This window comes from Amblyraja radiata, chromosome 34 (genome assembly GCF_010909765.2).
Source record: "Amblyraja radiata isolate CabotCenter1 chromosome 34, sAmbRad1.1.pri, whole genome shotgun sequence".
Classification (NCBI taxonomy): Eukaryota; Metazoa; Chordata; class Chondrichthyes; order Rajiformes; family Rajidae; genus Amblyraja; species Amblyraja radiata.
In genome coordinates, this window is record NC_045989.1 from 20,932,399 (window position 1) to 20,945,315 (window position 12,917).

A 12,917-nucleotide genomic window follows, 5' to 3' on the forward strand; every position below is an offset into this window, starting at 1 on the left:
GCGGAGTAGATATGATGGGCCGAATGGCCCAATTCTACTCCTATCACTTACGAACATGACTTATGACCTGTGTGTTTAATTGCTTTAGGGGCTGGACGATGACATGGGAGGAAACCGGAGCACCAGAAGGAAACCCATGCGGTCACAGGGAGAACATGCAAACTTCACACAGACAGCACCAGAGGTCAGGATGGAATCCAGATCTTTGGTGTTGTGAGGCCAGTTTCCTCCCCCATCCCAAAGACAAACAGAATCAAGAGATATGGAGAAAAAGCAGGAATGGGGTACTGATTTTGGATGATCAGCCATGATCCATTGAATGGCGGTGCTGGCCCGAATGGCCTACTCCTGCAGCTATTTTCTATGTCCTATGTTTCTAAGTGGGTCCGAGGTTAATTGGCCTCTGTAAAGTTGCCCACGATGTGTAGGGTGTGAAAGTGGGATAACTTGAGCTTTTGGTGTAAATGAGTGATCGATGGCCAGCATAGTCTGGATGGGCCGATGGGACTGCTTCCATGCTGTATCTTTCAATCAAAAAAGTGTTCATTCCAGTCATGCTCTCATTTCACTCCTACCATTGGGAAGGTGGTATACGAGTCTGAAAACCATGTCCTCCAGATTCAGGAACAACTTCTTCCCAACAACCATCTGGCTATTGGGCACTGCAAATACCAACTAAACTTTGAACGGTCTTGATTGTACTGTGGACGTCAGGCTTTTGTCTAGGTTTGTACTAATATTGGGTTTTGATTTAAAAAAAATTTTTAATTGAATTTGTTATGTGTTTGTTATGTGAACAACTCCAGGACTGTTTGGAGTTTGTAGACTGGGAAATGTTCAGGGACTCGGCAACGGACCTGAACGAATACGCTACACCCGTTACAGTGGCGTATTCTCTCAATGGTATATGGACACACTGATCCGTTCTGTATTTATTTATGCCTACAATATTCTGTTGTGCTGAAGCAAAGCAAGAATTTCATTGTCCTATCTTGGACACATGACAATAAACTCTCTTGAACCTTGTGCAGCTTCAGTACATATGACATACAAACACTCTTGATTCTTGGGTACACAAAAATGCTGGAGAAACTCAGCGGGTGCAGCAGCATCTATGGAGCGAAGGAAATAGGCAACGTTTCGGGCCGAAACCCTGAAACGTTACCTATTTCCTTCGCTCCATAGATGCTGCTGCACCCGCTGAGTTTCTCCAGCATTTTTGTGTACCTTCGATTTTCCAGCATCTGCAGTTCCTTCTTAAACAGATTCTTGTCTGTTCAAGAATGCATTTGGTTTTCAACCCTTGGCTGCCATCCTGTGGTTGAAGCTGACATTACAATTCATAACAATGGTTGCCAGCAATGAATTTTAAAAAAATACACTATCAGTAGCTTTATAGCAGATATTTTTTTCCACACTTGTGTGCCAAGAGCTCCCTGTAAACATTAAAACACTTGTGGACACGAAAGTTAGGTCTTCCATGCAACAAGTTAGTCAGTAATCAAAATGAAAAACATTCAAAGCTGTTGAAGATGTTGAGATACAGCAACAGGTGAAAAGGCACACACTATTAAAATCTTGCATTATTTATTTATAGGTGTTCAGTTTTAGGTTTTCTGTGATGATTAATCATTGAGTCACCCAGCACAGAAACAGGCCCTTCGACCCATCTAAGCTGGTCCAATTTGCCCATATCCCTCTCAGTCTTTCCTATCCATGTACCTGATAATATCTTCTACATGTTGTTATTGTACCTGCCACAAATACTTCCTCTGGCATCAAACAACCTCTATTTCTGTGCCAGACTCCCATGTTTTAAGTTGCTGCAGATTTGGCCAGTTGAACTGAAATAAGGATGACCGTGCAAGATGTTGGGAGGGCATCTTGTATCAGCCCCAAACTTGGTGGGTTGTGGTCTCCCACTGCAAGACGCTCCCCATAACTAAATGTTGCCATTGTCCATTGCTCAGGACCATGTGTTGAAGGACACGGTGGAGCCAATGTGGTTACCTTGAAGAGAATGAGAATAGATTACACCTACCTTCACTGGAGTTTAGAAGGATGAGGGGGAAATCATATAGAAACATTAAAAAAAAAATAATAGGACTGGACAAGCTAGATGCAGGAAAAATTTCCCAATGTTGGGCGAGGCCAGAACCAGGGGCCACAGTCTTAGAATAAAGGGGAGGTCATTTAAGACTAAGGTGAGAAAAAACTTTTTCACCCAGAGAGTTGTGAATTTATGGAATTCCCTGCCATAGAGGGCAGTGGAGGCCAAGTCACTGGATGGATTGAAGAGAGAGTTAGATAGAGCTCTAGGGGCTAGTGGAGTCAAGGGATATGGGGAGAAGGCAGGCACGGGTTATTGATAGGGGACGATCAGTCATGATCACAATGAATGGCGGTGCTGGGTCGAAGGGTCGAATGGCCTCCTCCTGCACCTATTTTCTATGTTACCGGATCTCCCGGTTGCTGGACACTTTAATTCTGCTTCCCATCCCAACACAAACCTTTCTGTCCTCAGTCTCCTCCATTGTCAGAGCGAGGCTAAACCAAATTGGAGGAACGGCAACTCATATTTCGCCTGGGCAGCTTACAGCCCAGAGGTATGAATATTGATTTCTCTCACATTAATGGAGCATTAGTTTTTGTTCCGCTGGATTTCTCTCCCCTTTGCTGCATTGAATTTGCTTTCAGTAAATAGCTGATTGTCTTGCCTCTATCCAAAGACCAACAATAACAATGAACAGGTATTCCTAACATGTGGTAACTTCATAATCGTTGCTGCACCGTGCTATAATTACACACACGACTCAATCACTTCCCATTACTTCAAACATCAATCCCATTCAAAATATCTCTCTCCCTTTTAGAAATAATTGCCATGATATTAAATGCAACATCAAGGGAGTGAGCTACTGTGACAGACAAGCATTCCTGCCCATATGATCTTCCACAAAGCATCGAACACCTAGAGAGACATAAGATGCTGGAATAACACAGCGGGACAGGCAGCTTCTCTGGAGAAACGGAAGGGTGACGTTTCGGGTTGAGACCCTTCTTCAGAGATGCTGCCTGGGTCCAGATTCAGTGTGAACCAATCTGCAGTTCCTTCTTACACATTGAACACCTAGATTATACGCACACTAATCCACGTCTGCAGTTTCTGCAAGGCATTGAAGGTGGAGGGCCAGAGTTACATTTATAACAAAATCTAAATTAATATAGCAGCAAGTACAATTCACTTAGACACCACTAACGAGAGCAATGATTGGTTAAATATGCCATGTGCCCTGATAGAATACTGTCCCTTTCTATATTCTTTAAAATTCCATGTCTTAATAGAACAGAAAATAAAGCTCCCCAAATCATCTCTCCACACTGCAACGTATAGATGTGTTCTGCCAACCAATAGATCAGAATTTGGTAATCGGTATTGGTACTGCTTTTTCTGGTGGACAAAAAGGTGCCAGTATGCATGGTTTATGAACAGGTGTATCAAATGGAAAACTATAATAATGATTTAATCTTATTTTTTTGAAATTGATGTGCAAATACACCATGTCAGTGAGTACCATCTCTCAAGAAAGCGCTAGATATTGGTTTATTGTTGTCACGTGCATTAAGATACAGTGAAATACTTTTGTTTGTGTGTTATCCGATCAATCATATCATACGTAAGTATAAAGACATATGGCAAACAACATTATAGTGTTGCAGTTATAGAGATACGTCCACCTTGAAGTAGGTTGGAAAATTGGGTATGTACCCTTAACATGGGAGGACCATTCAGTGGTATGTAACAGCGGGGAAGAAGTAATTGAATTTTGTGGTAGCGGCTTTCAAGCCATTGTGCCTTTTCACTGGAATTTAGAAGGATGAGAGGATATCTTATAGAACCATAGAATTCTTAAGGGATTGGACAGGCTAGATGCAGGAAAAATGTTCCTGATATTGGGGGAGCCCAGAACCAGGGGTCACAGTTTAAGGATAAGGCCATTTAGGACTGAGATGAGGAAAATCTTTTTCCCCAGCAAGTTGTGAATCTGTGGAATTCTCTGCCACAGAAAGCAGTGGAAGCTAATTTGGATGTTTTCAAGAGAGGGTAATGGGGCTGTCCCACTTATGCGACTTTTTCGGCAACTGCCGGCACCAGTCATAGGTCGCCGAAAATTTTCAACATGTTAAAAATTCAGCGGTGACCAGAAAGATGCTACGACTCTTTGGGTTACTTGGAGACTACTCACGACCATACAGGCGACACCCTAGTGACATGTCGCGGGGTGAAGCTTGTACGGTTGTGAGTAGTCGCCCAAAGAGTCGTACCTTGCTCTGGTCACCGCTGGATTTTCAACATGTTGAACATTTTCGGAGACCTGCTGCGACTCTGACGGGTGCCAGGAAGTCGCCGAAACAAAATTGCGAAAGTGGGACAGGCCCATTAAATATAGCTCAGGGCTAACGGAATCAAGGGATATGGGAAGAACGCGGGAACGGGGTACTGATTTTGGATGATCAGCCATGATCATATTGAATGGAGAGGCTGGCTCAAAGGGCCGAATGGCCTACTCCTGCACCTATTTTCTATGTTTTCTAGCGAGTATCTCATTAAACTGACAATCGAGTTGACAAGTTGCATTAGCTGGACAGAAAACTGGAAATATGTAGCAGCTCAGCCAATGTCTGTGGGGAAAGTGACTGAGTGAACATTTCAGGTCCACATCTTGACCCAACGCCAGGAAACATTTTAGGTTGCAGAATAGGGAGCGATTTGGAGATAACTAAGGGAATTGCTTTAAAACTCCTTCCTCAAATGGCAGTGAAAGCAGAGACCTTGAATTTTTGTAAGACAAAGACATTCTTAATGAGTTTGAGGATGAGAGGTTACTGGAGCAGCAGTGGTGCAACAACAGAGCTGCTACCCCACAGCGCCAGAGTCCCAGGCTTGACCCCGACCATGGGTGCTGTCTGTACAGAGTTTTTACAATTTCCCTGTGATCGCATGGGTTTTCTCCGGGTGCTCTGGTTTCCTCCCACATTCCAAAGATGTGTAGGTTTTAGGTTAATTGGCTTCTGTACGTTGCCCCAGTACATAGAATGCTAAAGTAGGATGATACTGAACAAGTGCACGACTGATCATTGATCGATGGACCTAAGGGCCCTTTTTCACATGTTTCTTCTGAACTACACGTGGACTGGAATGTGAAGCTGAGGTTACATCAGATCAGCCATGATCTTACTAAATGCTAAAGCAGGCTTGACGATCCAAATGTCTTCTTAATTAATTTGACATGATTTTATATCCAGCATCTGCAGTCTGGCTTTGTAAACAAGCTAAATCTAGAGTACCATGTACATTTCCGGTCACCATGCTAGCGGGATAATATGCCAGCATCTCCTTGGGGCAAGATCGGACTTTACAGATATTTGCAAGTTGCAATATGGATCGTGGCGTCTCTCTGCCTGCTGTTCCAGAAGAGGATCTATTGTACTTGTGTATAGTAAGATTGAATGTAGACAAAAATGCTGGAGAAACTCAGCAGGTGCAACAGCATTTATGGAGCGAAGGAAATAGGCAACGTTTCGGGCCGAAGCCCTTCTTCAGACTGATTGTATAGTCTATAGTATATAGTATAGCATATATAGTATAGCATGTATAGCATAGATAGTATAGCATGTATAGCATAGATAGTATAGCATGTATAGCATAGATAGTATAGGATAGATAGATAGATAGATAGATAGATAGACAGATAGATAGATATAGTATAGTAAGATTGAACTGGATAGTATGCAGAGCACACATTTCGCTGTATATTTATAGACCAGAAAATAAATAAACTAAACCAAAAGAGATTTACAAGGTTAGATATAGAAACTAGGAACTGCAGATGCTGGTTTACGAGAAAAACAAGAGAGTGCTGGAGTAACTCAGTGGGTCGGGCAACATCTTTGGAGAACATCCAAATTCTCCGGAGATACTGTGAGCCACTGAGTTACTTTGGCATTTTGTGTCTTTAAAAAAAAAAAAAAAAGGTTTACAAGGTTGTGGCCGGCTTGAGGAATTTTTGCTACAATGGAAATACTGGCTTGATTTGAACTGATTTATGAGGAACAGAGACATGGGGAGAATTAACACAGGTCTTTAAAATTGACACTCTTTGATAGAGAGGAGCAAGGATCCATTAAGGAGGCCAATAATGAGGGAGCATGGATTTAACTTAATTAGTGGAAGGGTTAAGCGAAAAAGATTTTCATCTCGAGATAGATGAGGGTTAGAACTTAACACCTCTGCTGGTGGTGGTGATAAAAACGATCACGTTTAAAATGTCACAGAGCCAAACAGCAGGGAAACAGGCCCCCTTGCCCCCATAGTGGGACATGGAATGGTTAATGGAGTTTAATATAGATAAGTGTGAGGTGTTGCATTCAGGGGGAGTCAGAACCAGGGCAGGACATTCACAGTGAACAGTAGGCCTCTAGCGAATGCTGTGGTGCAGAGGGATCCAAGGAGTGCAAGTTCATAGTTGCCTTAAAGTGGTGTTGCAGGTAGATAGTGTGTTGAAGGCAGCTTTTGGTGTGCTGCTTTTCATCCATCAGGAAGTTGAGTACAAAAGCTGCCTGCATTTGGCCCAGAGCCCTCGAAACCTTCAATTATTTAATCAGGCAATATAGATTTATCAGATGCTGCCATACTCTCTCAGCATTTCCCTTCAAAGCAGCTGGCTTCCACTTTCAGGCCAGTTCATTGCCAGTTCAAGATATTTTCTAAAGATCTGCTCTTGGAGCAAGTCTTTTGAACACCACAGGGCTTCTGGCAAGCCCTGTATGACTCTTGTGGCCATGTTATTCTGTGGTTCTGATTTATTATTGCAAACAGCAGAGCACAATTTGGAGAGGGAAATAACGGTGTTGCCTTGCACCCAATTACTTACTCCCTGCAGTCAGGAAAGCGTCACGCCTGCAGACTTTCATTGTGATATCCGAAATAATTTGCAATCTGCTGACAAATACAGATGTCTCGCAGACCTCGTTCAGGTATTATTCTTTAGCACAAAGTAAATCTACATCAAGCGGCAATGATTGGCAAACTTCACCCTCATTTACGAAACTGATGGAAATGTACTTTGGAGATACAACATGGAACAGACCATTTAGCCCACCGAGTCCACGCCAGTCACTGATTACTCCATACACCAGAACTATCTTACACAATAGGGACAATTGATAGATTCTTCATTAGTGCAGGTGTCAGAGGTTATAGGGAGAAGGCAGGAGGATGGGGTTGAGAGGGGAATATAGATCAGCCATCTTTGAATGACAGAGTAGACTTGATGAGCTGAATTCTGCTCCTATAACTTATGAACGTGTGACAAGGTACAAGTTTACCAAAGCCAATTAACTTGCAAACCTGCACATCCTTGGAATGTGCGACAAAACCAGAGCACCCAGAGAAAACCCACGTGGTCACAGGGGGATCGTACAAACTCCATACAGACAGCACATGTAGTCGGGATCGAACCCAAATCTCTGGCATTGTAAGGCAGCAGCTCTACCAATACCTCACTGTAGCTGGAATATTGAGGCACAAGGCTGGAGGGTCTGTTCTGTGCTATACCTTGTTCCAAGAGGCTGCAGATGCTGAAATCTTAAGCAAAACACAAAGTGTTGAAGGAATTCAGTGAGTCAGGCAGCGTCTGAGGAGGGAATGGACAGACGATGTTTTGGGATGGGATATTTCATCACATATTGACTCTTGGAATATTGGTTTGAATGTCATATGTCCACGAGGAATTGGATTCATTAAAAAGGTGAAACTGGGGTAGATTATTATTGAAATGTGGACAATTGCTTATTTGGGCGTAACATAATGAATTGGAATGTATAAGTACACCTGCAAATCAGATCTGAAAAACTAGTCCCTTCTCTGGTAAATTAGTGTTCATGTCTATGAAATTAGACCAATATTTACATAACAGCAGCTATTTAGACATAAAAAGCTGGAGTAACTCAGCAGGACAGGCAGCATCTCTGGAGAGAAGGAATGGTAAAAATTTCAGGTCTCGACCCAAAACGTCACCTATTCCTTCTCTCCAGAGATGCTGCCTGTCCCGTTGAGTTACTCCAGCTTTTTGTGCCTATCTTTGGTTTAAACCAGCTTCTGCAGTTCCTTCCTACACACATCAGCTACTTAGATTTTATTTTCCAAGTGGACATTTGAGACAAAGACTAACAGGAACATTCAAATAGTAGTTAATCCTAGAATTTTTACCAAAGGTGCCTAGGGGGTGTTGTGGAGCAGAGGGGTCTTGTAGTACATGAAAGTTGTCTTGAACCTGGACTTTCAGGCTCCTGTACCTTCTTCCCAATGGTAGTAGTGAAATGTATGTCAGTCTGAAGAAGGGTTTCGGCCCGAAACGTTGCCTATTTCCTTCACTCCATAGATGCTGCCGCACCCGCTGAGTTTCTCCAGCATTTTTGTCTACATAGTGAAATGAGAGCATGGCTAGGGTAGTGTGGGTTATTGAGGATGCTAGCTGCCTTTTTGAGGCAGCACCTCCTACAGATCCCTTCAATGGTAACAAAGTCCGCACCTATGGTAGACGCAGTAAACGGCTCTAAATTTTCTGTTCAGCATTCACTGAATTTAAAAAATAATTCCAACTTTCTTTTTATATTAAATGTCACATCAAATGAGAATGTGAAGTCAATGTGTTCACAGGCAAGGTATTCTTATCAGGGCAGACACCCCAATGAAGCATGGTGCACAACTCTCTTCTTCAGGGCCATTTCATTCTGCTGTACTTTGGTTAATTTCTCACCCAACCCACATCTTCCCTTTACCGACTGTATCAGGATGAGGTGAAGTTGATTCACACCAATACTCTAAATCTAATATTCATGCACTCACAAATAGAACATTGATTTGTAACAATTGTGTCATTTCCTTCAGCATAAATGAACAACAGAGAATCTTACCTTGTGTCAGTCTGAAGAAGGGTTTCGGCCCGAAACGTTGCCCATTTCCTTCGCTCCAAAGATGCTGCTGCACCCGCTGAGTTTCTCCAGCACTTTTGTCTACCTTACCTTGTATTCCTTGATTGCAGGCTTTTCCCACTTCTGAACCAAGGGCAACATCGGGAACATCGGGAACATGTATGCTAGCCTGTCCAAACCCTTAAAAATCTTATATGTGTTAATAAGATCCCCTCTCATCCTTCTAAATTCCAGAGTATACAAGCCCAGCTGTATGTTCCCGATGTTCCCGAGTAAAGACCAGTAATTTCTCATTACATATTCCGAGACGCAGTCTTGTTTAGTGCAAGGATGGGTTACATTTTCACAAAGCTTCCAAACAGCTCAAAATTCACCCTCCTTTACTTTGGGAAATAGTGCAGAAGGCAATCAAATCAAGAAGACAATTGCATGAAGTGTTTGCACATGGGAAGCAATTGGTTTCAATCAAGGCATATGATTAATAGGTTGGTTTGAGGGAATAACATAATTAAGCAAAGAGCAGATGAAGTGTTTACTCATGTCAAAAACATGCTGAAAGAATGCATTAAAATGTCAAATTATTTTCCACATCTTTGCCCGAACCTTGTGAACTGGATAGCACGTTATTTAAAATAAAAACAGAAAATGCTGGAAATATTTAGCAAGTCAAACTATATCCTCAGGAAGAGAAACAAACTTAATGTTTAACTGTTTCTTTTCCCACAGAGTGCTGAGTATGTGCAGCATTTTCTGTTTTGCATTTTAAATAACATGCAATGTCATTCTTCAGCTTCAGGCAAAGATGTTTTAGAAATGGAAAACATTTAGACATCTAAAAATCTTCACGTTTATTAATTTAAAACTTAAAATAAGAGCTTTCTAAAGGTTTTAAGAGATTGTTTGTTAGTTTCTATGAACTTCCAATAGCTCCCGAGAATACTAACCTGCAAGTCATCTCATTTTCTGATCTTGGCCAGGATCTAGTTTTGACAGATGGTCTGATTATTCCTTGAATGTACTAGTAAAACAAAGGGAAAAGTCATGGAAAAACTTAAAGAAATTATCCACATTATGGATTGGAACATTAGAGTCATCGAGTCATACAACATGGAAACAGTCCATGCAGACCAAGATGCCCCAGCTGAGCTAGTCCCATCTCCCTGCATTTGGCCCATACCCCTCTAAATGTTTCCCACTAGAAAGTGTATTTTATATGCTTTTATAGTACCTGCCTCAACTACCTCCTGCAGCAGCTTGTTCCATATACCCACCACCCTCTGATAGAAAACGTTGCCTCTCAGGTTCCTAATAAACCTTCTTGTCCCCCCCTCCCCCTACCTTAAATCTTTGTCCTCTTTGTTCTTGATCTCCCAACCCTTGGCAAAAGACTGGGCACTCACTCGTATGACATTATACACCTCTATACGATCACCCCTCAGCCTTCTGCTCTCTAAGGAATAAAATCCTAGCAAAAAATCCTAGCATCGAAGGGATTCAAAGTAAATTTAGCAAATTTGCAGATGACAGAAAGCTGGGTGGTAGTGTGAACTGTGAGGAGGATGCTATGAGAATGCAGGGTGACTTGGACAGGTTGGGTGAGTGGGCAGGTGCATGGCAGATGCAGTTTAATGTGGATAAATGTGCGGTTAGCGTTTGGTAGCAAAAACAGGAAGGCAGATTATTATCTAAATGGTGTCAAGTTGGGAAAAGGGGAAGTACAACGGGATCTGGGGGTCCTTGTTCATCAATCAATGAAAGTAGGCATGCAGGTACAGCAGGCAGTGAAGAAAGCGAATGACATGTTGCCCTTCATAACAAGAGGAGTTGAGTATAGGAGCAAAGAGGTCTTTCTGCAGTTGTATAAGGCCCTAGTGAGACCACACTTGGAGTATTGTGTGCAGTTTTGGTCCCCTAATTTGACGAAGGACATTCTTGCTATTGAGGGAGTGCAGCGTAGGTTCACAAGGTTAATTCCCGGTATGGCGGGACTGTCTGAGAGAATGGAGCGGCTGGGCTTGTATACTCTGGAATTTAGAAGGATGAGAGGGTATCTTATTAACACATATAAGATTTTTAAGGGTTTGGACAGGCTAGCATACATGTTCCCGATGTTCCCGATGTTGGGGGAGTCCAGAACCAGGGGCAACAGTTTAAGAATAAGGGGTAAGGCATTTAGAACAGAGATGAGGAAACACCTTTTCACACAGAGAGTTGTGAGTCTGTGGAATTCTCTGCCTCAGGGGGCGGTGGAGGTCGGTTCTCTGGATACTTTCAAGGGAGAACTTGATGGGGCTCTTAAAGATAGCGGAGAGAGGGGATATCAGGAGAAGGCAGGAACGGGGTACTAATTATGGATGATCAGCCATGATCACATTGAATGTCGGGGCTGGCTCGAAGGGCCGAATGGCCTGCTCCTGCACCTATTGTCTATACCCAATCTCTCCCTACAGCTCTGGCTTTCAAGTCCTGGCCACATCCTCGTAAATCCTCTCTGCTCTCTTCCAAGCTAACTGACATCCTTCCTATAGCACAGCGACTAAAACTGAACACAATACTCCAAAATGTGGCCTCACCAACATCCTGTACAACTATAACACTAAGTCTCTGTACTCAATGCTCTGACTAATGAAGGACAATGCACCTAAATATTTCTTTCCACCCTATCTACCTGTGACTCCACTTTTGGGGAAATGTGTACACGTACACCAAGATCCCTCTGCTCCACAACTCTCCCCAGGGCCTTGCCATTCACTGTGACAATCCTGCCCTGTTTTGACTTGCCAAAATGCAGCACCTTATACTTACTTGCATTGAACTCTATTCACCATTCTTCAGTCACTTACCCAGCTGATCAAGATCCTGCTGTAATTTTTGCTAACCATTTACACTCTCTATGATGCCACCTCCTTTAGTGGTATCTGCAAACTTACTGAACATGCCTTATACATGCTCTTTCAAATCATTTATAGAAACCACAAACAGCGATGGGCCCAGCATCGTTCCCAGAGGTACACCACTAGTCACAGGCCTCCAGTGGGACAAACAACCTTGCACCACCACACTCTGCTCCCTTCCATGAAGCCAATTCTGCATACCGACAGCTAGCTCTCCCTGGATGCCATGCAATCTAACCTTCCAGAGCCGTCTATGCAGAACTTATTCAAGGGTAATGCCTGGAAAATTGGTCACTGTGAGGGGGAGTTTTTTTAAATGAATGCTTGCTAAGTAAAAACAGTAACATACATCTAGTAGAAACACAAGAGACTGCAGATACGTGAATCTTGAGCAAAACACAAAATGCTGGAGGAACTCAGTGGGTCAGGCAGAATCTGGGGAGGAGATGGGCAGATGAGGTTTTGGGTCAAGACCCTCTTTCTGGCTTCTTCAGACTGAAGAAAGATCCTGACTCGAAATGTCACCTGTCCATTCCCTCCCCAGCTGTTGCCTGCCGCTGAGTTCCTCCAGCACATGCATTTGCAGTTTTGTAACATTCCAATGCATCATCTAGCCAAAGAAAATGTTACATGTAGTCAGGATTGCAATATTATAATGTAGCATACAGCAACTTGCCACAAACGGAAGTCTTTTGTTGACCTGATACTCCATTTTGGTGCACAAAATAGTGGCTAGGACTTGGAGGACAATCAATCTCTCTCCTTTCATTTGAATAATGATATGGTATCTTTCGTGCCTACCTTAGCGAGCATATGTGGCTTCAGGAGGGTGTTTCAATCCCAAAATGGCATCTCAGGGAATGCAGAATCCTTCCGAACTGCACAGGAGTCAGCTTGGCCCTTGGCTTCGCTTCCCTGGAGTTGATCTTGTATCCATTACATGAATAAGAATCAATGCAGCAACAACAGAGGATCTGGCCACCGAGTCCCTGCCAAGCATGAAACGCCCCGATGCATCAAACCTGC